Source organism: Macaca nemestrina, chromosome 6 (genome assembly GCF_043159975.1).
Source record: "Macaca nemestrina isolate mMacNem1 chromosome 6, mMacNem.hap1, whole genome shotgun sequence".
NCBI lineage: Eukaryota > Metazoa > Chordata > Mammalia > Primates > Cercopithecidae > Macaca > Macaca nemestrina.
Window position 1 is genome coordinate 165,689,933 of NC_092130.1, and position 25,312 is coordinate 165,715,244.

The 25,312-nt window shown below is 37.6% G+C and overlaps 1 long non-coding RNA gene across 2 annotated transcripts in view; it reads left to right on the top strand.

Annotated features, from left to right (window-relative positions):
* The window catches only part of LOC105492319 (uncharacterized), a 164,739-nt gene extending 139,701 nt beyond the window's left edge, over positions 1–25,038 (top strand). For both annotated transcript variants that reach the window (XR_011624353.1, XR_011624354.1), the window contains exon 3: positions 23,953–25,038. This is a non-coding gene — a long non-coding RNA (uncharacterized lncRNA). The remainder of the gene's footprint in view (positions 1–23,952) is intronic.
* The last annotated feature ends 274 nt before the right edge of the window (positions 25,039–25,312 follow it).

Genomic DNA, 25,312 nt, shown 5'->3' on the forward strand with positions numbered 1-25,312 from the left:
CTTATGTAGGACAGGTATTATTATCATCATCATTATCATTTTTTTAAATAAAGAGAGAGGAGTAGAAAACGCATGTGCCCTGCCTTTTGTTGAACTAAAAGAGATAAGGTGAAAACCTCCTAATGTAGAAAACTAATTCCTATTTCTTTTTCTTGTGGATCCAAGCATCAAAAGATATGATATGACAATGTCTCAACAGGCAGATGGCAGAAATATCACAACTTTAGCATTCCCTGAAATATTACTGGACTACAGAATCACGCACTCCACATAAAGAATCAGGCTACTTTACAGGCTGTGCCACATTCTTAGCAACTGAGAAGGAAGATGCTAGAAAAGGGGAACGCAGGGGTGAATTCTTTTTCTACTTTAAACAAGTCTTGCCACAGCTTTTTCTCCAATTCCCAACATAACCATTCTGCCACTACTTCCCTAATACCATAGCTTGCCTAAGATGGATGAAGCAGAAAATGAGTATCTTATGTCTTAAGCAAAGGAAAAGAGTATTATTCTCTCTGTTCTCTATGTCTCTATTTTCTATGTCTTTATCTGTAGCAGGCTCTTTCATGCCCTTTACATTTAATTCTTCAGTTGCAAAATAATACATAATAAAAAACTAAATATACCCATAACATTTTATTCTATGATCACATTTATAAAACTTAAACACATTTGAAAACATTGAAACTACTTTTTAAAAACATATGCAAGGTTGGCATCTGTTTGTCATTTTTATAAAACATTAAACCAAATTTTTGTTTTTTTGTTTTTTTGTTTTTGAGACAGAGTCTCGCTCTGTCACCCAAGCTGGAGGGCAGTGGCCGGATCTCAGCTCACTGCAAGCTCTGCCTCCCGGGTTTACACCATTCTCCTGCCTCAGCCTCCCGAGTAGCTGGGACTACAGGTGCCCGCCACCTCACCCGGCTAGTTTTTTGTATTTTTTAGTAGAGAGGGTGTTTCACCAGGTTAGCCAGGATGGTCTTGATCTCCTGACCTCGTGATCCGCCCATCTCGGCCTCCCAAAGTGCTGGGATTACAGGCTTGAGCCACCGCGCCCAGCCATAAACCAAATTTTCAAAGCAGGAGAAATATTCCTCTATTGGACTTATATCATAAGTTGAGATGAGCTATGAGGTTAATAAAGTTCGCACCATGATGGAAAAAAGCTCTATAAAAACTCTCAAATTTCTAATTTCAGAAATCCCTCAAATAACAGAGTTGCATTTCTCAAAAAATGCTGAACCCTATTTAAGTGATATTTATTTTAAAATTCTGGTTATTATTATTAGTACAAGACTATATTGGACCATAAAGGTATTTTTGTGGATAATATTTTTTGTGTTTAAAGCAGGATTTCTCAACCTTATCACCATCAACATTTGGGTCAGATAATTTTTTGTTTCAGGGAACTATCCTGTGCCTTGTAGAATGTTGAGCAGCATCCCTGAACTCTACTCTCTAAATACCATGGAACCCTAAACATACACAATTGTGAAAATGAAAAACATCTCCAGATATTACCAAATGCTCCCTTAGGGGCAAAATCATCTCCCATCAAGAATAACTGGCTTAAAGTATACAAGAATGCAATAGTTCTAATATTCACTGAGTCTAATAATCTAACATGGAGCTACACACTCAATTCACCAAATATTAAGTAAACCTCTGGCATATTGAAGGTACTGTGGAGGTTTGCAATGGTGAGTATAACAATGTCTCCTGCTCAGTAGTATATAATCCAAGAGGCAGGAAGGGTCAAGTACAATAGCCCCCCTTACCTGTGGTTTCACTTTCTGCAGTTTGTTACTCATGATCAACCCTGGTCCAAAAATATTAAATGTAAAATTCCAGAAATAAACATTTCATAAATTTTAAACTGCCATTGTTCTGAGTAACATGATGAAATTTCATGTTGTTCTGCTTCATCCCACTTGGGATGTGAATCATCCCTTTGTCTAGTATTTTCATACAGTATATACTACCTACTCATTAGTCACCTAGGAGCCCTCTCAATTATCAGATTAAAAAAACAGTATATATAGGGTTTGATGATATCTACAGTTTCAGGCATCCACTGGAGGTATTGGAATGTTTCACCCATAGATAAGGAGAAACTACAGTATACAAAAAACAAGAACGAAAGCAAAATATGGCAAATGACATAAACATATGCAACTTCATGAAATTAAGTAGCTGTTCATGCCTAGAAAGATAATTGTTCACATAAAAATTGTTTAGTAACAGTAGCAAGGAGATAGTTATAATAAGTGGTAAATAAGAAAGAGTTTTTAAAGAGTTACTTCCCAGATACAAGGGGCATTGGATAAATGCCCTCAGTTCAAATGAGAGAAAGTGGCCAAAACAAAGGGACTACAGGCCCCATGCAAGTCTCAAACCCAGCAGCCCAGTCATTAAATCCTAAAACTCCAAAATAATCTCCTTTGACTCTATGTCTCATGTCCAGGGAATGCTGATGCAAGAAGAGGGCTCCTAAGACTTTGGGAAGCTCTGCCGCTGTGGCTCTGAGGGGCACAGTCCCCATGACTGCTTTAATGGGCTAGCATTGAGTGTCTGCAGCTTTTCCAGGTGCCTGGTGCAAGCTGTTCATAGATCTACTGTTCTGGGGTCTGGAGAATTATGCCCCTCTTCTCACAGATCCACTAGGCAGCTCCCCAGTGGGGATTCTGTGTGGGGGTTTCAACTCCACATTTCCCCTCCACACTGTCCTAGTAGAGGTTCCATCCTTGCTCCATAAGGGCTCCATCCTTTTCCCAGAGTTCTGCCTAGACATCCAAGTATTTCCATACATCCTCTGAAATCTAGACAGAGGTTCCCAAATCTCAACTCTTGCCTTCTGCACACCTGCAGGCCCAACACCACATGGAAGCTGCCGAGGCTTGGGGCTTGCACCTTCTAAAGCAATGGCCCAAGCTGTACCTTGGTCCTTTTTATCCACTGCTGGAGCTGGAGTGGCTGGGACACAGGGTGCTATGTCCTGAGCCATGGGCCTGTGATAAGAGGGGCTGCTGTGAAGGTCTCTGAAATTCCCTAGAGACAATTTCCCCCATTGTCTTGGCTATTAACATTTGGTACCGCTTTGCTGACGCAAATTTCTACAGCAGGCTTGAATTTCTCTCCAGAAAAAAAGGTTTTTCTTTTCTGCCACGTGGCTGGGCTGCAAATTTTGCAAACTTTTATGCTCTTCTTCCCTTTTAAATATAAGTTCCAGTTGCAGAAAATCCCCTTGTGCACACATGAGTGCACACTTTTAAAAACAGCCAGGTCACATCTTGAATGTTTTGTTGGTTAGAAATTTCTTCTGCCAGATACCCTAAATCATCTCTCTCAAGTTCAAAGATCTCTAGGGCAGGGACAAAATGCTGCCAGTCTCTTTGCTAAAGCATGGGAAGAGTGATCTTTATTCTAGTATCCAATAAGTTTCTCATCTTCATCTGAAACCACCTCACCTTGGACTTCATCATCCATATCACTATCAGCATTTTGGGCAAAATCATTGAACAAGTTTCTAGGAAGTTCCAAAGTTTCCCACATCTTCCTGTCTTCTTCTGAGCCCTCCAAACTCTTCCAACCTCTGCCTATTACTCAGTTCCAAAGGCACTTCCACATTTTCAGTTATCTTTATAGCAGCACCCCACTCTCAGTACCAATTCTCTGCATTAGTCCAAGTAGCATTAGGTGGTGCTATAAAACACTACCTAAGACTGGGTAATTTATGAAGAAAAGAGGTTTAATTGACTCACAGTTCTGTAGGCTTAGCAGGAAGCATGACTGGAAGGCTTCATGAAACTGACAATTATGGCAGAAGGTGAAGGGGAGGCAAGGAACTTCTTCACATGGCAGCAGGAGAGAGAGCAGGGGGAAGCACTACATACTTTTAAATGATCAGATTTTGTGAAAACTCACTCACTGTCATGAGTACAGCAAGGGGGAAATCCACCCCCATGACCCAATCACCTCCAACTGGGTCCCTTCTCCAATTTGACCTGAGATTTGGGTGGGGACACAAATCCAAACTATATTACCAATATAACAGATAAAATCCAGGTTGGTGGACATAGCTTTAGGTCTGCTGACCAAGTGGACAGGTTTTCCTCCACACATTTCATCCTCTACAGAGGGGAAGCAGAAGAAAACTCCTCCTCTCTGTGAAGACAGCTCTCAAAACAAAGAAGGGTGAAGCTAAGCTTAGAATGCCCACCAGCTATTATTCTGATATTTATCTATCAGGTAATTTATTCCATATTCTCAGTTAGAGAAAGTAAAGACATTGAAAGAAACCAAGAAAATCTCTCTTCATAGAAATCAGGAGTGAAGGAAAGACATACCTCTCTAACCATCATAAAGTGAACTTGTTCTGTTTTCTGATTCTTAAATGGATGCGAACCATCAGATTTATTCCTGATCAACTTTTACGGACAGTGAACAAAAATGTATTTTTATAAAATACTATGATCTGCAAAGTCATTTCATATACTTTTTTTCTATTTAACTCTCACAAATTCATCAGGTGGTTTATTATTAAATCTATTTACATGTCCTATCCATGGTCATATAACAAACAGGTAAGCCAGGAATTATGCCAGATCAATGGATTTTAAATCCAGGAAACCTATAAATATATACAACTATAATTTGTCTATATATAGTAAACAAATCTAGGTTTCCTTGAGCTGCAGAGGGAACGTACTGAGCACCTTCTATATTCTTGTAACAGAGGTATGGACCAATCCCTTTGGAATGAACGAAGATTGAGGGGGGGCATCAACAGGATATACATTCCATCTGCACTTTTGAATAAGTAGTATTTAATTAGGTCTTTCCAAGTGGAATAACTGACAAGAAATCACAAAAATTCTTGACTGGTGCCAAGGAAGACCCTGTAGAAGATGAAGCTGGCCAACTAGACTGGAGCCAGAGCTTGAAAGTTCTTATACGACAAGCTAAAAGTTTCCACTTTATTTTAGGATTTGGAGTAATTGAAAGCCACTCTAGAATGTTTAGAGGATGGTTGGAAGAAAAAGAAACTAGGAATAGAGGGCCTAGGCAAGAGACTATTTGAACATGCTGGTGACAGGTGGTGAGTGGTAACAGGTGGTGAGTGGATAAGGGAAAAGAGACTGGACAGCTATTTCAGAAGAAGATCTGACAGTGGATTTGGGGGTGACTGGATATGGAGAATGAGAATGTTGAGGCAACACAATTCCATTATGTGGGGCAATTTACACAGCAGGAGACACAGGTTTGGACAGGAAAGGTGAAAGGAGTAAAATATTAGTTAGAATCTATTAATATAAAGTCCCTAAAAGATGAGCAAGTTGAGATTTGCATGGAGAAAATGGAAACATAGGTCTGGAGCTCAGAGGAGGGTCCACAACTGGAAAGAGTGCCTGGGGAATAACATCTCGACAGTTATTGAGTCAAGAAGGTGACTGAGAAGGAGCAGGTGGAAAACTATAAAATTACGTGTAAGAAAGTCAGTGCGGGTGAGGATGACTGGGAGAAGGCTACCAGAAATAGTTAGGGACAAGATTGTGGAAAAATGCAGAAATGCCAGGTAAGGTGGGCTCTGGGAATAAGCCATCAGATGATTGCTTTTCACTCTCTTTCTTCTAAGCTTTGCCAAAGAGATCTAAGATTCTCCATAAACTTATGTCATTTATCTGCAATACCGTGGCTGGTTTTCTAAGTCAAAGTCCAAGGCCTGACATTTTCTTCATTCTGCAGAAGCTTCTTTTTTCTTTATTTAATAAATTAAAGAGCCTTTTTCTCCTTAAATTGACATCAGTGGATAGGCAATTGTTCAAAATTCAAAACTATTTAAAACTAGTTACTTCCTAAGATGAATTCACCTATCTTAAAGGGAAATAAAAACAATTTTTAAAAAAACTCTTTACTATTTTTTTTTCTAGAAATGAATGTGTGGGTGAAAGTGAAAGCAAAAGGCAGACTATAATGGATTGAGAGTGAATAGAGGATGACGAAGTAGAGAGTTCTGAGGAATTTTTTGGGTGAAAGGAAGAAGCAACGATACAAGCCAGTAGCTGTAGAGCATGGCAAACGACACTGAGGTACATGCTCCTTTAGACAAGGAGAAAAAGTGACTGAATGATATAAATGGTCATGACAAAAAAGAGCTTTCTCATAAACAAAAGTCTAGAGTTCAGAATGTCCCTCTGTAAGACCATGTTCACAACTCTGGCCCCGTTCCTATTTAACTTGACTATATTTGCTATTCTACTTAGACACTTTTCTTTAATCTTGTAATTCATCCGTTAACAAAAAGACCAGTCACCTTCTATTCTCAATCACTTAGCATTAATAAAATAAAATACTGTGTTTAAGGAATTTTCTCTGGTATAAAGAACTATATTTAAACCTTTCAGATTGAGTTCTATGCAGTAGAAATATAATAAAGTCCCTAAGGTCACTCATTACACTAAAAAGAGTTGTTGCTTTTCCTAGAATAAGTCAATTAGGTGGTTTCTTTACAAGATGAATTTTAACAACCTTCTCCAAAGAGCTGGAGATGATCATTTGCCAAGTTATGAACATAACGGTGTTGAAGAATTAAGTCACTTTGGCTTATACAATTTTTTTAAAATGCCTTTTTGGGGAAATTTGGGTCTAAAATTGGAAGAAATATATAGATCAGACAAATCCACTGAGAATGGCAGGGGCTGATATCCTCTGCTTACTTACTCATAGATTCCCTAGCTTGCTTACTTTTTTGTTTTTCATTTAAATTTGGGATCTAGCTACCTAAAAGTTTCCACGAAACACATTACTGATGTTTCTGTGTGTGAGAAAGAGATATTTTTCCCTTCTGTTGTACCATCAACTTGGCTCCACGTCTTGAAATTCAAAACCTCATCTACCCATTGTTGCTATGTTTTTCTAGTCCTATAATATAGCAGATTAAAGACTAAACCTGTGGGAAATGTAAAAATTAATCTTACTTGAAAAACAGTGAATTAAAAAGCACTCTGCTGAGCATTTCTAAAGCACAAAAACCTGTCTAGAATAATGAAACAAAAGCAGAAAGAATTGAACTCTTGAGAGATGTGGGTAATGTAATGAAAATAGCTGAAAATAGATGGAGGATGGAAATAGAAGAATCATACAGAGCTTAACCTTCTGTCAAAACATTCTGAATTTAATATGTCCCAACAACAAGCATATGAGACAGCAGTTTACGGCCTGCTGCCTTTTAACGTTTTATTGTGTTGAATTAATTCAACAAGCATCAGTTGAATACCCACCAAACATACTCCAGTTGCACTGGGGAATTCAAAATAAGAATTTTTTTTTGGCCTTCAAAAATCTTCCAAGCTAGTTGCACATGCTTTAGGATTAATTTGTATTTTCATTTCACTCTTGATTTGCTGTGTTAATTTTTCTGGTATTAAGTGTGTACTTCAAACCCTTTTATTATTTTATATATATTTTATATATAAAATGATAAAACATTTATCAGCAAACATACTACACGTTGGGTTCCTCAAAAGCCCAATGGTCTAGGATGGCCTTTATTCTATCAAAGGGAACAGAGTGATAGGCATGCTTGAGGAAAACATGAAAAAGAAAGAAAGAATGAATGAATGAACAACTGAAGAGAACTCAATTCAAAATTAATGTTAGAAAATCTAAGACAAGCTAAACACTTAAACATTGTTTATTGCCAGTGGAAAAAAAACTTCAATCAACTTGGTACATAAAATTCTACTTCTAACAAACTTTCCAGAAACTAAAAAATATGTATTTAACAAACAGCTTTGCATTCTTCTTCCCATATTACATTATGTAACCAGAGGTTTCCAAGATCCCCTTCAAACACATTTTCTTGTGTGAATAAATTTTCAGAATTGCAAAGTCAGCAGAGCCATGAATGTGTTCGAAATATAGCTAACTGAAGCTGTGGTTTCTAGAAATCACTGCAGTGGTATATGACATTATTCTGAAAATCATTCTGAAAATAATATATTAACAACTTACACAAATGAAGCCAAAGAGAAACCACCTTCTCTCTGCCTCCAAGAAACCACTCATCTTCACGTGAGGTGACCATCTTACCTTCCATTCTCCAGTTTTCATAACTCTTCCTGGGCACTGGAAGTAATTAAGAAATCTCCCCTTTCCTCTTGGGCAGGATTTCTTTCTCCATTTGGCCCTTATTAACTGCCCCAGGTTGCAACACTGAGAAAACTCACTCCAAGTTAACCGTGTATAAACAAGAGCTGAAGGTATTACTTAACTATAAAAAAAGATTTCCTGTCACGATTTTGTGTGAGTTCATCTAGCTCTATTTATTGCATTTCAGTGATATATTCTTAAGACAGATTTGAGTCTTACAAATGGATAGATAGATGTACAAGTGGACATATAGGTATTCTAAAATCTTTTCAAAGGCTTGATTGAGTAGTTTGATTTAAATAAATTTAGTTATTCATTATTATTTAAATACATCGAATCTACTATTCTACTGTATTGAGCTGTGGGGCTTTGCTTACTGTGGTCTGAATTTTCTGCAGGAGACAGATTCCTGGATAGAAGTATTGAAAGCTTGTTTCTGATATTTATTGACTTTCAGACTTCACTTCTGACTTCACTTCTAGACTTCACATCCCAATCTCATACCTCAAGCAAAACTCTTAGGTCAGCCTCCTGCTCCTTCACCCTTCCCACCAGCAAACACATGATCTCACGAGAACAAGAAAACCACAGGTATCAAAATAGTACTATGGCTGAGAACATAGCTGGGTCAGCAGGAGCTGGGAGCAGCCTCTCCCCATGCTGAGCAGTGAGGAAAGAGATCAAAGTCCATGCAACATCCAAGTAAAAGTTCCCACTAGGGGGTTTCCTGCACATAACCTTCTTAGTTTAAAATAACTCACCTGGGGCCTGTAAAACAGCATTGGCTTTCCTACACTGCTTCCCTGAATATGAGGAGCAAAACACTGAACTTCAAAGAAAGAAATAAGAAAAATTCTCAGGGTGCTTGGATCTGAGTATTAGTAGAAAACTACAAAGATTTATTAATTAAAGATAAATTTTCTTTAACAGAAACTACAATCAACAGAGCTTGGGAATCTTGTTATAAAAACTTTTTGGGGAAGCAAATATGTGTTTGGATTACAAGTCTTCCTCATTCCCAACCCCAGGAATCTGCTTGGAGAGGGAAGGTGGGAAAGACTGAATCTACCAGTACTCGAACATGTTTGCTCATGCTACTATGGAAAATTCACTTCTTAGTCTTCTGATGTCCCTGGGTTTCAAGGCACTAGTAGACTTTCAAAGCAGTTTCATTTTTACAAATGTTGCCTTTTTCAAACCTCATAGTTTAGGATGTAAGATTTAACGAAAGAAGTAGTTATAATCGTGCATGAAACACTCCCTACTAAAGGTCACTGACTTCCCTTTACAAAATGGAATAGACAGACTTACTGATTTTAGCAAGGAAATCGATGTTTATTTTTCCACTCTGATGTGTTCCCTGTATGTTTAGCTATTGCAGTGATGACTGTATTCATCAGCGAAAATGGCTTGTTCTCCGTGATAGTAAAATAATTTTTCAAGAGGTGGGTGGGGTTAATACAGCTCGTCCTGAAACTGACACCCCCAACGCTTTCTATCTGCCAACATCAGCATGTGTTCAGGGCTCCTTTCAAACAAAGAGATTTCTGATTATAATCCTGAATTGTTATTGCCATGACTGACGCAAACGGACATTTATTTTTATCCATGTGGTAGTTTTTCAAAAAAAGATTTCCAATGAAAATTCTGTTTGTGATTCAGAATGTACCTCACTGTGACAAATATATAGCACTTTGAAATTTCAATTTTACAAGCTCATTAAAAATAAAGAAATTGCTTGGTATACTTCCTTCATTCTTTATTCTATCTACTTCTTCCTTATCTGAGAAAATAAGCATTAGTGAGAAGAAAAAAATCATATTTCAATTAGAAGGGTGTCAAAGCAAGATCATACCCATTTATATTTACACATAGTACCTCCTTGTTTGTTTAATGAGCATATTTATCAATTATTTCATTTAGTACGCAGTTCTTATGCCAATTTGTGTGATTCTTTACTTTAAGTTACATAGGGGTTAGTATAAGAACATAATTAGAATTTAAGTAATCCTTTATCTTAAGTGAAACAACAGATACGGAAAGATAAATACTACATGTTCTCACAAGTGGGAGCAAAATAATGTGTAGACATGGACATAGAGTGTAGACATGGACATAGAGTGTAGAATGAGAAAGAAACACTGGAGACTCAGAAGAGATGTGTGTGGGAGGGAGAGTGGGAGGAGTGGAGAATAAGAAATTACTTAATGGGTACAAGGTATGTTCTGCCTGTGATGAATACCTTAAAAGCCCTGACTTCACCACTACATAATGTATGCGTGTTTGTACCCCATAACTTTATACAAATTTAAAAGAATTTAAATAATCTTATCATCATTTGTCTAGACTGTTAATAAGCCTTCCTCTTCTTCCTTAAACGTGAGCAGTCATCATTTGATAGTCCCACTACATGGGTGGCAACTATAAAATAGTGGGAAAGAATTCCTTAAATCATACAAGAAAATAATTCCTTGACTTCATCGAAATGACGCATTCTTACTAAGTACCCTAAAAAAATAGAAGATAGATTGATAACTATATAAACAATTTTTAAAATTTACTTATCAATTTTTAAATAAACCACTCTATGGGTGTCAGTTTTTGCAAAATCCGCAAACGCAAGTGGAAGAGACCAACTGTCCAAAAACAAGAGAAACATAAGGCATGTAACAATTATAATCAGTGGTTATCATTTCTAATGAACCTGTGTCCACAGTCATTTTATGAGCTCTAGCGATAGAAGTTATTCTGTATTAAGGGAGCTTCAAGGTCAAGAGCTTAATTGCTTAAATGTTCTATTATTTAACAACACACAATGTTTTCTTCCCTTTCTGACATTCTTCAGCAGACTTATGACATTCTCAGTTCCCTGTCACAAAAGCAAACTTAATTAGTGTTTATCCTCTCTCCTGAGTTTACTCTCCAGCATCAGAGGTAAGTAAAAGATTCCGGAACCTAACAATTTCTAGTAAATTGACATGAAAGGAAATTGGTCATTAAAAGCCAATATTTTGGGGCAGAGGTCTCTGCTGAAACAGCTTCCCTTTTTGGGTCACCTCAATTAAAAGTTAATTCCTCTGCAATACACCTAGTAAGCAGTAATCCACTCTGGTTTATAAATTGACGTAAATCTGAACTGATGGTCCTACTTCCTGTGTTTAGAGAAAGGTCAGGGGGACAATTACAATGTCAGCCAACTTTGTCTAATCTTCGCATTTTTAACAGGAAGTCTGCAGGAAATGTTAATTGGGAAAATATAATGCCTGACAAAGAAAGTCTTCTTCAGACTATTTGCCCTTGCCCTTCCAGTTCTCAGAGGCTCCTATGGAAATACATAGTAACAATTCAAAATAGGAATTTCAGTGTCCCAGGGATGTGCTGAGCATCCATTTTAGTTCCTAGACCAGCTGAGAGTTCACTTAGACAAGAACATCATTTTTCAGATACCACATGTTTTGGTCCAAGTTTCCATTGTATTAAAAAAAAAAAAAAAGAGGGAGGGTGATATTAGCAAGATGGCAAACGAGGAACTTCCAGGCCATTGTTCCTTCATGAAAACATTAAGCAAATAACTAGAAACTGATTAAAATAATTTTATAGGAGCTCTGGAAAATTAGTCAAAGATCTATGGCAACCAAGCAAATGCTCAATCAAGAAAAAGCCACTTCAAAATGCTAGGACATTTTGTGGTATTCTACTTGTCCTTGTTCCACCTCTTAGCTGGCACGGCACAGCACAGTTCAGGGGGAAGTGGTGGCTTGATCTCCAGGTACCTTCCACCAGCAAGAGCAGAACTGAGCAAATTTGCAATGTTCTAACCTGTCTATAAGCTAACTGAGAGATTTGTGTCTATGTCACCTCACTTGGAGTTCAGCCACCCAAAATTGGCTGGGATGTTAAGCTACAGAAAGTCATGTTAAGCAGAAGACAAAGCTTATGAAAACTACAAACAAAGGGAAAAAAAAAAAAAAACTACAGACCCTTAGATGCCTGAAGTAATAGATTGCTGATTGAAGAATTAAACAGAACAGCTAAGGCTCCAAGAAGAAGCACAGGTGAGACTCTGAGGGAAATTAAGACATTTAAAAGCAGCCATGTATAGAGAGGAACTGGAAAAAGCACAAACACAAATTCAGGGACATAAGCCTGAAAAGGGCTAAGAAGACTTTAAGTTTTTGTTGGAATGATTTGTGAAAGGTTTCCCCTGCACAGAGCTAGCGTGCAAAGATTGGAATAGGTGGCTGTTTTTAACAAATGCCTCCTTTTCAACAAAAGCTCAAAGGTATGCAGCAAAACAAAAAAGGGACCATTTTATGAAACAAAATAAATCTACAGAAGCTGTCCCTGAAGAAACACAGGCATTAGATTTACTTGAAAAAGACATTTAAATACTTATCTTAAATATGCTCAAAGAGTTAAAGGAAAACGTGGACAAAGAATTAAAGGAAACTATGAAATGATTTATAAAAAAAGAGTATATCAGCAAAGAAAAATTATAAAAAACCAAATAGAAATTCTACAGCTGAAAAATATAATAACTGAATTTTAAAAGTCACTAGAGGTGTTCATCATCAGACTCTAACAGGCAAAAGAAAGAAGCAATTATCTTGAAGACAGTTTATTTGAAATTATTTAGTCTGAGAAATAAAAGGAAAACAAATTTTAAAAAGTGATGGGAGCCTAAAGGACTTATGGGACACCATCAAGTGGACCTAGTACATGTTGTAGGGATCAAAAAAGAAGAGAGAAAAAGAGAAGCAGATAATTTATTTGAAGCAATAATGATGAAAAACTTCCAAATGTGAAGAAATACAAGGATATTCAAATACAAGAAGCTCAGCAAACCCCAAGGAAGGCAAACCCTATCCTAAGGCACATTATAATCAAACTATTGAATACCAAAGAAAAGATAGAATTATGAAAGCAGGAAGAGAAAAGCAACAAAACAAATGATCTTTGATGACCTCAGCAGTTGATATTTCAGCAGAAATCTTGCAGACAAGAAGGCAGTAAAATGATATAAAATGCTGAAAGAAAAAAAATCTGTCAACTGAGAATTCCATATCTGGCAAAACTATTGTTCAAAAATGTGAGACAAAGATATCCCAGATAAACAAACATTGAGGGAGTTCATTACAATTAGAACTGTCTTACAAGAAATATCAAAGAGAGTCCTTCAAGTTGAAATTAAGGGACATTAGAGAGCAATTCAAAGCAATATGAATGTATAAAGTTCTTGTAAAGATTAATACATGGACAAATGTTAAACCAGTATTAATGTACTCTTGGCTAATAACTCTACTCTTTATGCTTCTGCAAGATTTAAAAAGCAAAGGCATAAAAATCTTCATAAATCTATGTTAATAAGTTCAGTATATACTGTAATCAGTGACAACGTAAAGGGAAGCATGAAGCTATGAAGGAGTACTTTTTGTATGTGATTGAAGTTAAGTTGGTATCAGCTTAAAATAGATTTGTATAACTTTCTGATGTTACTTGTAATGTCCATGGTTATCACAAAGAAAATATCTATAAAATATATGCAAAAGAAAATGAGAAGGAAATCAAAAGTGTCATTATAAAAATCAACTAAACACAAAGGAAGGTAGTCAAGAAGAAATGAAGGACTAAAAAGCTATAAGACATGCAGGAAACAAATAATAAAATGGCAATAGTCAGTTCTTCCCTATCATAATTACTTTAAATGTAAATAAATTAAGCTCTCCAATCAAGAGACATAGATTGACAGAACGGATTTTTTAAAAATTCAACTATATTCTGTCTGCAAGACACTCACTTAAGAGATAAGGACAAGCATGTGTTGAAAGTGAAAGGATATAAAAAGATATTTTGTGCAAATACAAACCAAAGACAACAGGAGTGGCTATACTAATATCAGGTAAAATAGACTTTAAGTAAATAATTGTAATTAGTCAGACATGGTGGCTCATGCCTGTAATCCCAACACTTTGGGAGGCTGGGGTGGGCAGATCACTTGAGCCCAGGAGTTCAAGAGCAGCCTGGGCAACATGGTGAAACCCCATCTTTACAAAAAATACAAAAATTAACCGGGCATGGTGGCATGCACCTATAGTCCCAGCTACTCAGGAGGCTAAGGTGGGAGAATCCCCTGAATCTGGGAGGTCAAGGTTGCAGTGAGCTGTGATTGTGCCACTGAACTCCAGCCTGGCTAGGTGACAGATGAGACTCTGTCTCAAAAAAAAAAAAAAAAAGATAAAAAAGAAAAGGAAAAGAAAAAGAAAAAAATGTTACCAAACCCAATAGACAAATAGAAAACTAAAGAAAATCAATGAAACAAAAAATTAGGTTCTTTGAAAAGATTGACAAAATTGACAAATCTTTAGCTAATTGGCTAAGAAAAAGAGCAGTCTTAGATTACTAAAATTCAAAATAAATGATGAAACATAAGAGAATATTATGAGACTAAGATATTGAATGACTTGGATGAAATGGACAAATTTCTAGAAACACACAATCTACCAAGACTGAATCATGAAGAAATAAAAGTCTGAATAAACATAATTAGTAAGAAGATTAAATTAATTAATTAATCTTCAAACAAAGAAAAGCCCATGACCAAATGGCTTTTCTAGTGAATTCTACCAAATATTTAAAGCAGAATTAACACCAATTCTTCTTAAACTCTTGCAAAAATATTAGAGGAAGGAACATTTCCTGACTCGTTATATGAGGGCAGAGTTATCCTGATACCAAAAAGCAGAAAGAAAACTACAGACCAGTATCCTTAATAAATATTGATACAAAATTACTCAACAAAATACTAGCAAACCAAGTACTTCAGTACAGTAAAAAGATTATACCGTGACCAACTGTGTTTTATCCTTGGAATACAAGGAGGCTTTTTACCATATGAAAATCAATCAAGTAACACACCACATTAACAGAATACAGGGAAAAAAACATGTGATCATCTCAATTGATACAGGAAAAAGCATTTGATGAAGTTCTCTACCCTTTCATGGTTAAAAAAATACTCAACAAACAGAATATAAGAAAACTACCTCAATGTTATAAAGGTTACATATGAAAATCCCACAGCTACCCTCATAAACATTGGTGAAAATCTGAAACTTTTCCCTAAGATCAGAAACAAGGCAAGATACCCAATTCTACCACTTCTGTTCAACATACTATTGGAAATTCTAGCCAGAGTAACTTGACAAAAAAAAAAAAAAAAAGAAATAAAAGGCATCCAAATTGAAAATGAATAAATAAAATAATCCCTGTTCACAGAGAACATCATCTTATAAGTGAAAAACCCTAAAGACTTCACAACACAACTGTTACAGCTAATAAATAAAATCAGGAAAGTTCCAGGGTATAAAACACACAAAAATCAGTTGCATTTTTATACACCAACAACAAACAATTCAAACAAATTTAAAAAGCAATTTCATTGCAATAGCATCAAAAGATGATGAAATATTTAGGACTAAAATTATTTAAGGAGACAAAAGATTTCTACACTGAAAACTGTAAAATACTGCTGAAAAATGTAAAGAACACACAAATAAATGGGAAGACATTCGTGTTTATGAATTGGAAGACTTAATATTGTTAAGGTGGCAATACTACTCAAATAATTCTACACATTTAATGCAATACCTATCAAAACTCCAATTATATTTTTGCAGAAATAGGAAAACCTATTCTAAAATTTATATGAAAACTCAAGGTACCTCAAATAACCAAAATAATCTTGACAAAAAGCAAAATTAGAGATCTTACACTTCCTGATTTCACAACTTACAACATAGCTACAGTAATCAAAACTGTGTGGTACTGTCATAAAGACATATAAACCAATGGAATACAATAGAAAGCCTACACATAAACCCTCATGAATGTGGCCAAATGGTTTTCAGCAAGGGTGCTTCCCCATTCAACAGTCTTTTCAACTAATGGCTGTGGGAAAATTGGATATCCATAAACAAAATAATGAAGTATTATTTTTACATAATACCTTACATAAAAATTAACTCAAAATGGATTAAATACTTTAATGTAAGACCTGAAACTATACAGCTCACAAAACAAAACATAGGGCAATGATTTCTTGAATCTGATATCCAAAAACACAGGCAACAAAACAAAAAAGAAATAAACCGGACTTATCAAAATTAAAATTTTCGTGCACCAAAGCACACGATGAACAGAGTAAAAAGACAAGCCACAGAATAGAAGGAAATATTTGCAAATTTTATATCTCATAAAGAGTTAATATCCAGAATATATAGAAAACTTATACAACTCAGCAACAAAAAACAATCCATTTTGAAAATGGACCAAAGATGTGAACAGACATTTCTCCAAAGAAGATATGCAAAGAGCCAATGAAAAGATGCTCAATGTTGCTATTTATAAGAGAAATACAAATCAAAACCACAATGAAATACTACTTCACACCTGTTAAGATGGCTATTAATAAAAATAAAATGAGAAAATAGTGTTAGCTAAGACATGGAGAACTTGGAATCCTCATGCACTGTTGGTGAAAATGTGCAATGGCACAGCCACTATGGAAAACAGTTGAGTGGTTCCTCAAAAAACTTAAAATAGAATTACTATATAATCTAGCAATTCCACTTGTGGGTATATACCCAAAAGAATTGAAAGTAGGGTCTCAAAGAAATATCTGTACACGTGTTTGTAGCAGCATTATTCACAATAGCAGAAAGGTGGAAGCAACCCAGGTGTTCATCAATGGATTGACAGTTAAACAAAATGTGATATATACAAACAATGGAATATTATTCAGGTGTAACAAATGTAGTTCTGATATATGCTATGACATAGATGAACTCTGAGAACATTATGCTGAGTAAAATAGGCCAGACACAAAAGGGCAAATACTATCATGATTCTACTTATGGGAGTATTTAGAATCTGTAAATTCATAGAGACAGAAAATAAACAGATATTACCAGGGGCCAGGGGAAAGGAGAATGGGAATCATTGCTTAATGGTTAAAGGGTTCCTGTTTGGGGTAATAAAAGTTTTGGAAATAAATAGTAGTGATGGTTTCACAACATTATGAATGTAATTAATGCCACATAAATTACATGCTTAAAAATTATTAAAATGGTAAATGTATGTTAATATATTTTACCATGATTAAATATAACCCCCCAAAAAAATCCACCAAAATGTCCCCACTAGTTCTGGCTAAGCGTTGGGCAGCATATGTGCGCTCAACTCTGTGAGAATTACTGGAGATTGGCTGCTACAAGGTCAAAAGAGAAAGATACTGAAGATGACCACTACTGGAAGACATTTGAATTTTCAACCCAGCCAGTGTGGAAAGATCTGTTTACCCCATAATTAATTTAAAAATCATCTGGCTGATGGAGTGCAGTTGTACGATCATAGCTCACTGCCGCCTCCAACTCCTGGGCTCAAGAGATCCTCCCAACTCAGCTTCCCACGTAGCTGGGACTAAAGTCACCATATCCTGCTAATTTTTTGCTTATTTGTTTGTTTCTTTGTTTCTTTGTTTTTTTGTGGAGACGAGGTCTCACTATGTTACCCAGGCTTTTCTCGAACTTCCAACCTCAAGCAATCTTCCTACCTCAGCTTCCCAATGTTCTGAGATTACAGCCATGAGCCACTGCGCGAGGTCCTAGTTCTATTTTTTTTTAACAGGGAAAAATTCTCCTTTTGTAGGGCCATGAATAGCTTTTACAATTCCATCTACTCAATGATGGAGTCTATTCAACAGGTTTATTGAATGCCTAATAGGAGCCAGGCACTGTGCTCAGCAATGACAATACCATCATCACAAGACAGGCATGATCCCTGTGTCCATGGAGCTTACGGTCTGGTGTTGAAATCAAGCGTAAGCAGGTAGTTTTAAATGTGGTGGATGTAATGAGAGGGGACGTTCAAGCTGCTGTGATGGGGCACTCACCTGCCTTGCTGGATGAACATTAAAGCCAAGGTTTGAAAGATAAATGTGAGTTCACCGGATGAAATCTCAGGGTAGAGAAAAGTCTTCAGAACTTAAAGAACAACAAATACAAACAGCCTGAGGCAAAAGCATTGGAACCCAAAAGAAAACCAGTATGGGTCTTCTGGAATGAGACAAAACATGAAACAGAAACAAAGACAGAAGTTACGCAGAGTGGCAGAGCAATCCTTATAATCAAATTTCATAATTTCACTTATCTGCTGATTTAATGATTGTTTTCTCTGAACCAGTTGAAATTTCACCCCAGATAGAATGAATATAGAGATGTTAGGATTCAAATTGATAGAGTGCCCTAGGATTATCCATTGGAGCAATTCTTCTTGTTTTGAAGGACATTAGAGTGAATGAGATGGAAGTGTCAGTCTTCACATGGGGACACCCCTTCTCAGATTTCTCAGCAGACTAAAATCCTGAAAGTTTCTGCAGTGGTTGCTAGACCACAAACAAGCCTCCACACTCTTCTAAGCCGTGGGGAACATTGTGGATGAAGTACCAAATGTCAACCTCCTTGGCAATGGATACAATCAATTTCACTAGCTGCTTAAACAATTTATGTGAATTAAAGATTACTCAAGTGGAAAACAATCCAACAATGATTACACTTAGGCCTCTTTCCTTAAGATTTATTTGTTCCAATTTTCTTCTCTCCATTTAAATTCAATTTTACCATGCTTCATTGAATGGATTATCTAGGAATACTTGAACTCTGATTGTACTGTATTGCCTTTTGTCACCATTGTATCGCCATTTCTTTATTCTTTTAAAATAACTTTTTCATACATACAGTATGTGGTATGTGTTTGGACAACCTAGACTATGTCAGGATGGATATACAAGAAACTAGGCACAGCCATGCCTTTGAGTAAAAGAGCAGGGCACCCACTTTGGTGCAAAATGCTTTTGTGTGGTAGAGATAAAAAGGACTCTTTTTCTCAGAGCCATGATTTATGGCTTAGGCAGCAGTGCTCTGGCTAGATTACAACCACCTCAGCCAGGTGCGGTTGTGCAGCAAATGACTTGAACAATCTTACATGGCAGCCTTGGAAATGAGGAATTGAGGAACAAGGATGTGAGGGAGGCTTACGTTTCATTACTGAATAGGCTTTTGTATGATTGCATGTGCATTTCAAATTAGAAACCAAAAAGTAATATGTGCAAAATTATGGCTAGATAAGAGAAATAAGTTCTGGTATTCTATATCACTGTAGGATAACTGTTGTTAACAATAATATATAGGCTCAAATAGCTAAAAGGATAATACTGAATATCCCCAACATAAAGAAATAATAAATGTTTGAGATAACAGATATGCTAATCATCCTGATCTGAGTGTTATACATTATATGTGTTGAAACATCCCTATGTACCCCACAAATATGTATAATTATTATGTGTGAATTACAAATATAAATAAAATAGTTTTAAAATTATCCAGTTGAGACAAGGAAAGGACCATCCTCAGGAAGGAGGACCATGTCCCAGAGGATGTCAACTTTAAATCCACTCTAACGAAGCCTAACATCAAACCCTAACATAATCTGCAAAGGAAGAGTTTGAAGGTTGAATCCAACCAACCTAGAGGGCCTTGGAAAATACTTCTGTCTTGTTATAGATCTTCTCTAATAACACATAATGCTAAGCCTACCCAAGTTCAAATTTAGTCAATCACTAACTGATCCATGCAACAGAATTAATATCAGTGTTCTTCAAAAAGGACAAATGGACTCTGATGTCCTACAAAGTAGCATCCACAGTCTATTATACAATAAAAAAAACTTGATATGCAAAAAGAGAGGATTAAGTGTTAACCCTAGTGAAGAAAAAAGTCAGTCATTACAAGCAAACCTAAAAAATGGACCAGATATTGAACTTTGTGGTAAAAACTTGGAAGCACTGATTTTAAGCATACTTAAAGAATTAAAGGAAAATATGCTTGAAAATTTGAAGAAAATATGGTCTTAAATGAGTCAGCAAATAAAAAATCTCAACAAAAAACAGGATTTTTAAAAAATGGTAATTCTAAAACACAGAAAGTAAAAGGAATAAAAATTTTAAATTTACAACATGGCCTCAACAGCAGATTGTAGATAGCACGAGAGCCAATGAACTCAAGAACCAATACACAGAAACAATGCAAGATTAAAGAAAAGGAACAGCCTGTATTTCCAGCTACTTGGGAGGCTGAGGCAGGAGAATCACTTGAACATGGGAGGTGGAGGCTGCAGTGAGCTGAGATCATGCCACTGCAGTCCAACCTGAGTGACAAAGTGAGAGACTTTGTCTGAGACAGACAGACAGACAGAAAGAAAGAAAGAAAGAAAGAAAGAAAGAAAGAAAGAAAGAAAGAAAGAGAAAGAAAGAAAGAAAGAATAAACAAAGAAACAAAGAAATAAAGAAAAGGAACAGTATCTTGGGACCTATGAGACAATATCTGTAATAGACACAAAGATGCACTGCCCAGTTCCCCTTTCAAGGAAGGACTTCAACTATAGCTGTAGGAAATAGGATTGGCACACAGCCTCCAGCTATCAGTTCCTTCAAGACCTGCCTTATCTATAGAGAGCTGCTTTGCCTAATTCTGTTTTAAGCAGTGTGCATCTGGTGACTAAATAAGGCAGAGGTACAAAGTCCCAGTTATTTCAGCCCAGCTGGGCAATATTAACTCCAGAGTTCCCTGCTATTTGGGCCAATGTTTTGTCTGCCTGGATCTCGGTTCAACTTCTTCCTCTACGCTATTGAACTTCTTCCCCCTTATTTTCCCATGGATTAATTCCTATTAAATATTTTGTATCACACACTCTGTCTCAACATCTGCTTTCAGAGAGCTCGACCTCAAAGAGTTAGTACTGACAGTGTTCTGAAAAAGCAGGTGATAAGATGAAGTTTTGGAGATGAATCATTCATTGCTCAGATGACAATGAGAATCCTAAGCTGGTTTTGGTGGAAGGCCATGTGCCCTGGGCACGTGGAAGTGGATCAAATGTTGAACCTTCACCAGTAATAAATTAGAATGGTCTGCTATTGGAAGGCAATGGATGAGAGGATGTAATGGATCAGTTCAGACTCATGGATAAAACAGTAGATATAAACATAACAAGATAGGAGGGCTATTGCTAAGTGGCATTAATGCCCTACTGGAATACAACTAACAACTGACTTATCATAATGAGCAATGAGAACCTATTACAAAGAAGCTTTCATATCCTGCAGCAACAGAGCAGAAGATTATTAAGCCCAGGAATTAAGAACCCAAAAGGCTGAACTTCAAGGAATTTTAAATGCTCGACTAAGGTAGATCTGATAAGCCTAGATCTGAAACCCTGTTTGTAAAAATCTTGGATCCTGACACATGGGATGGGCACATCCGTTTGATGCTCCAAAGATTTTGACTCTCTAGACTCACTTGAATCATCTGAGTATGCATAAATTATCCACTCTTCTCTAGTAAGAGTTAGCACTCCATCCCATGCTGGAAGACAATGGAGAGTCCTCCCCCTCACAGCAGGTGCTCCACTCAAAATCTTCCTCCACCTCAAATTTGGGCCATTAAGTCTATAGGGGTAAATCACAGCATAGCTTAGCTGTGGATGAGCTGATTCTGCTAAAGGAGGAAATGGGCTATACTTTAAGGGAGCTGAAAGATTTAGCCAGCATGTACTGGCAAGATCTAGGAGGCATGTGTGTGGAAATAGACTCTGAGAATGTTAGATTAAGATATTCAGAATATGAAACTGGGTAGGAAAGAGTGTGCTGACATGGGAGTGCTCTCCTGAGATGCTATGCTTTAAAACCAGGCAAAGATCAAGGGAGATAGTGCAAACTTGTAGGAAAGTTGACTCGTAGAATTCTGAAAGAAGCATCGCCCTCTGATGAAGTTTTAATGCCATAATTGTCATGAAAGATGGTAGAAAAAGGCTTAGGAAAGTAAATGTGCTGGGATGGATACATACATATAATGGGAAAATCCACCAGATGATTAAGCCCCATGGAAAAGATCAGAGGATACACTATTCCCCAGGACCATAAGGAATGTACTGGTGAGAGAGTCACCAGTATGAATTTTAAAAAGTTCAGCAGCCATTCTCCTTTGTAGACCAGGGTTCATGGTAAGAGGCACAGTTATGGAAGAACTCTACTCACTGATAGTACAGGGGAAAACAAGACCTGGTAATAATAGAGGCCAGGTGGTGAGATTTAATCACCCAGAAGTCATGAGGTCACATTTATTGCAATAGCAGGCAAAGCCAGAGTGGCAGCCATAGACAGTTGTGGAGATCATTAATATGACATTCTGAGGGACAAAAATCAATGGACATCTGTCCAGGGCATTACTCAATGAAAAACAAACAAAGGATGGGCCAGGCGCGGTGGCTCACACCTGTGATCCCAGCACTCCGGGGCCAAGGTGGGCCGATCACGACGTCAGGAGATCAAGACCATCCTGGCTAACACAGTGAAACCCCGTCTCTACTAAAAATACAAAAAAATTAGCCAGGCGAGGTGGCAGGTGCCTGTAGTCCCAGCTACTCGGGAGGCTGAAGCAGGAGAATGGTGTGAACCCAGGAGGCGGAGCTTGCAGTGAGCTGAGATTATGCCACTGCACTCCAGCCTGGGCGACAGAGAGAGACTCCATCTCAAAAAAAAAAAAAAAAAAAAAAAAGGATGAATGATTAGCAGACTAATGGTAGGGTAGTGACCCCAATAAAATACTATGAGCCCTTGCCCAGTGCTCTGGCCTGTCAGCACTTTCAGTCTCAAAACCCACTGGCTAAATAGGTGCTCAGGTGTACAGAATGAAGGACCCTGAAAATTCATGGAAATATACATGGTAATTGATTCCCCGGTCCTTCCTCCAAAGGGACCTATAGCCATTTTTAAGTAATTGGGCAATAGAGAAATGATTGTAAATTGAAAAATACAGTAGCCTCAACCTACGAAAGGAACAGTAACTAGCTACTTTAAGGGCAATTAGTATAAACGTGAATTTTATTGAGAATTTCTTAGGATTAAACAAGAGGTAAGTCATTTTGTACTTTACCCAAAAAAAAACTTTATAAAAATCTGTTTGAATATGTCTTTCACCACGTTGTTGCTGGTCTCACCCCCCATCTCCTTGTATTTACTCCTCCTTGCTTTTTGGGCAGGGTCTATGGGTGGCTAGGAAAACAGTTTCAATAAGATGAAACCCCCAGATGTAGGCAAACCCTGAGAACTTAGTGCCCCTCCCTTAGGTTTCTAGGAGGTGGATAGGAAAGCATTGATTCTTAATTTCTTTTTTTAAATTGTTGTTGATGAATGTAATATTCATGTATTAATGTATGTATTAATATAACAGATTTGATTTTTGACCTTGCATTTTGTGACCTTGCTAAATTAGCTAGGATTTTTTGTTGTTTGTTTGTTTTAAAATTCCCTAGGAGTTTTAATCCATGGGATTCAGGCATCACCAGGAAGGACGTAAATGTAGGCAAGCCAGCTCTTTCAACAGCAGCAGAGCCTGCGGGAGCTGACTGCTGGAGGCCACCTGGTGACCCCATTCCCTACAGCTAGAAGCAAATCCTTCTTTGAAGGGGCACATTTCTATGCCCGCCACAGTCCAGCCCTTGTGCAGGTTGGATCCAGTGCTCCATATACATTTGGGGAGCAGCTACTCAAGTATTCTGATGGGCCCCTCTCCCTGAGAAGAAATTTAGGAGGAGGTTAGTGAAAAAGAATTATTGTTCCCTCCACTGCAGTCATTCTTAGGGCCTCCATTGACATTCATCTTCTCCTTCTTCCACTTTTAATAATAGAATGCCATCAAAGAATGCTGACCTCAGTGGTGGCTATTCCTTACTCCATGTAAGAGAATCAACAAAGCAAGTCCTAGGAAATACAAACCCTGGCCTGAAGAGGTAGATGAACACTGAGATGAGAAGTCAGAAGCTTGAAGACTGTATCCCAGATGTCAGAAGACTGTATCCCAGTCTTACCTTTTCATTACAGCTGTGTAGGGTTTCCATTCAAGGAATCAAAGCTCTGCCCATGTGTGGCTTGGGATGCCCTTCCTTACTCTGACCACACTATTCTGTGTCCTCTGGAAGAAGCACCTGAATGATCTGAGCAAGAATTCCCCATGTCTTATCACTTGGTACCTGGAGCACCCTTCTGCTACCTCTTCTCACAGTTTTCATGAGAGACAGGATTCTGTCTGACTAGTCTTCCTTTTGAAAAATCAGCACCTGTTATAGACTGAATTGTGACTCTCCCTTACACCACCAAGTTCACATTTGACATGTTGGAGCTCTAAAGTCCAATGTGACCGTATGTGGAGATGGGGTCTTGAGAGGGGTAATTAAAGTGAAATGAAGCCATAAAGGAGACCTGATTCAATAGGACTGGTGTCCTTACAAGAGGAGAAAGAGACATCGGAGAAAGAGCCATGTGAGGACACAGCAAGAAGGTGGACATCTGTAAGCAAGGAGAGAGGCCTCAGGAGAAGCCAACCCTGCAAACACTTTGATCTTGGACTTCTAGCCTCTAGGACTGGACAAAACACATTTCCGTTTTTCAAGCCTCTCAATCTATGATATCTGATTTTAGCAGTCCTAGCAAACTGTAATACAATACCCAGTCTCCTCCTATGGTGCAGGTGCTAATAATCCTCATTTTAATGCTGCAGTTCCAATTGTGGGCATGTGATCATTGCTCACTCCATCACAAAATTCCATCCTGGGCCGCAGAGAGTGGTTCAGGATTGAGTATTCAACCCAAGCCAGGCCAATCAGAATAGTCCTGGGTTTTGCCCTAGGACACTGGGAAAGGGGCACTCCATTTTCCTCTTAGATTGCTTAGCCGATGGACTATAAGCCTGCAGCTGCTGGGATTCGTCTTTTCCACCATGAAGGAAGGGGCTGTCTGAGAATAAAGCCAAGACAGAATGCACAGAGCCAGAAGACCGGGAGAGAGACAGGTTCCAGACATTGCTGTGGAAGCACCTGGCTCTGTCCTCACCTCCTGTTACCTACCCTAGACCTGATGTTGTGTGAGCCAACAAACTCCCTCCATGCCTCAGACACTGAGTTTCTTTCTCTCACAACTAAAAAAAATCCTGACTAAAGCAGGTGCCTGCGTCTTGTCCTACAGTGTGTTTGAATATGATTTGCTATTCCC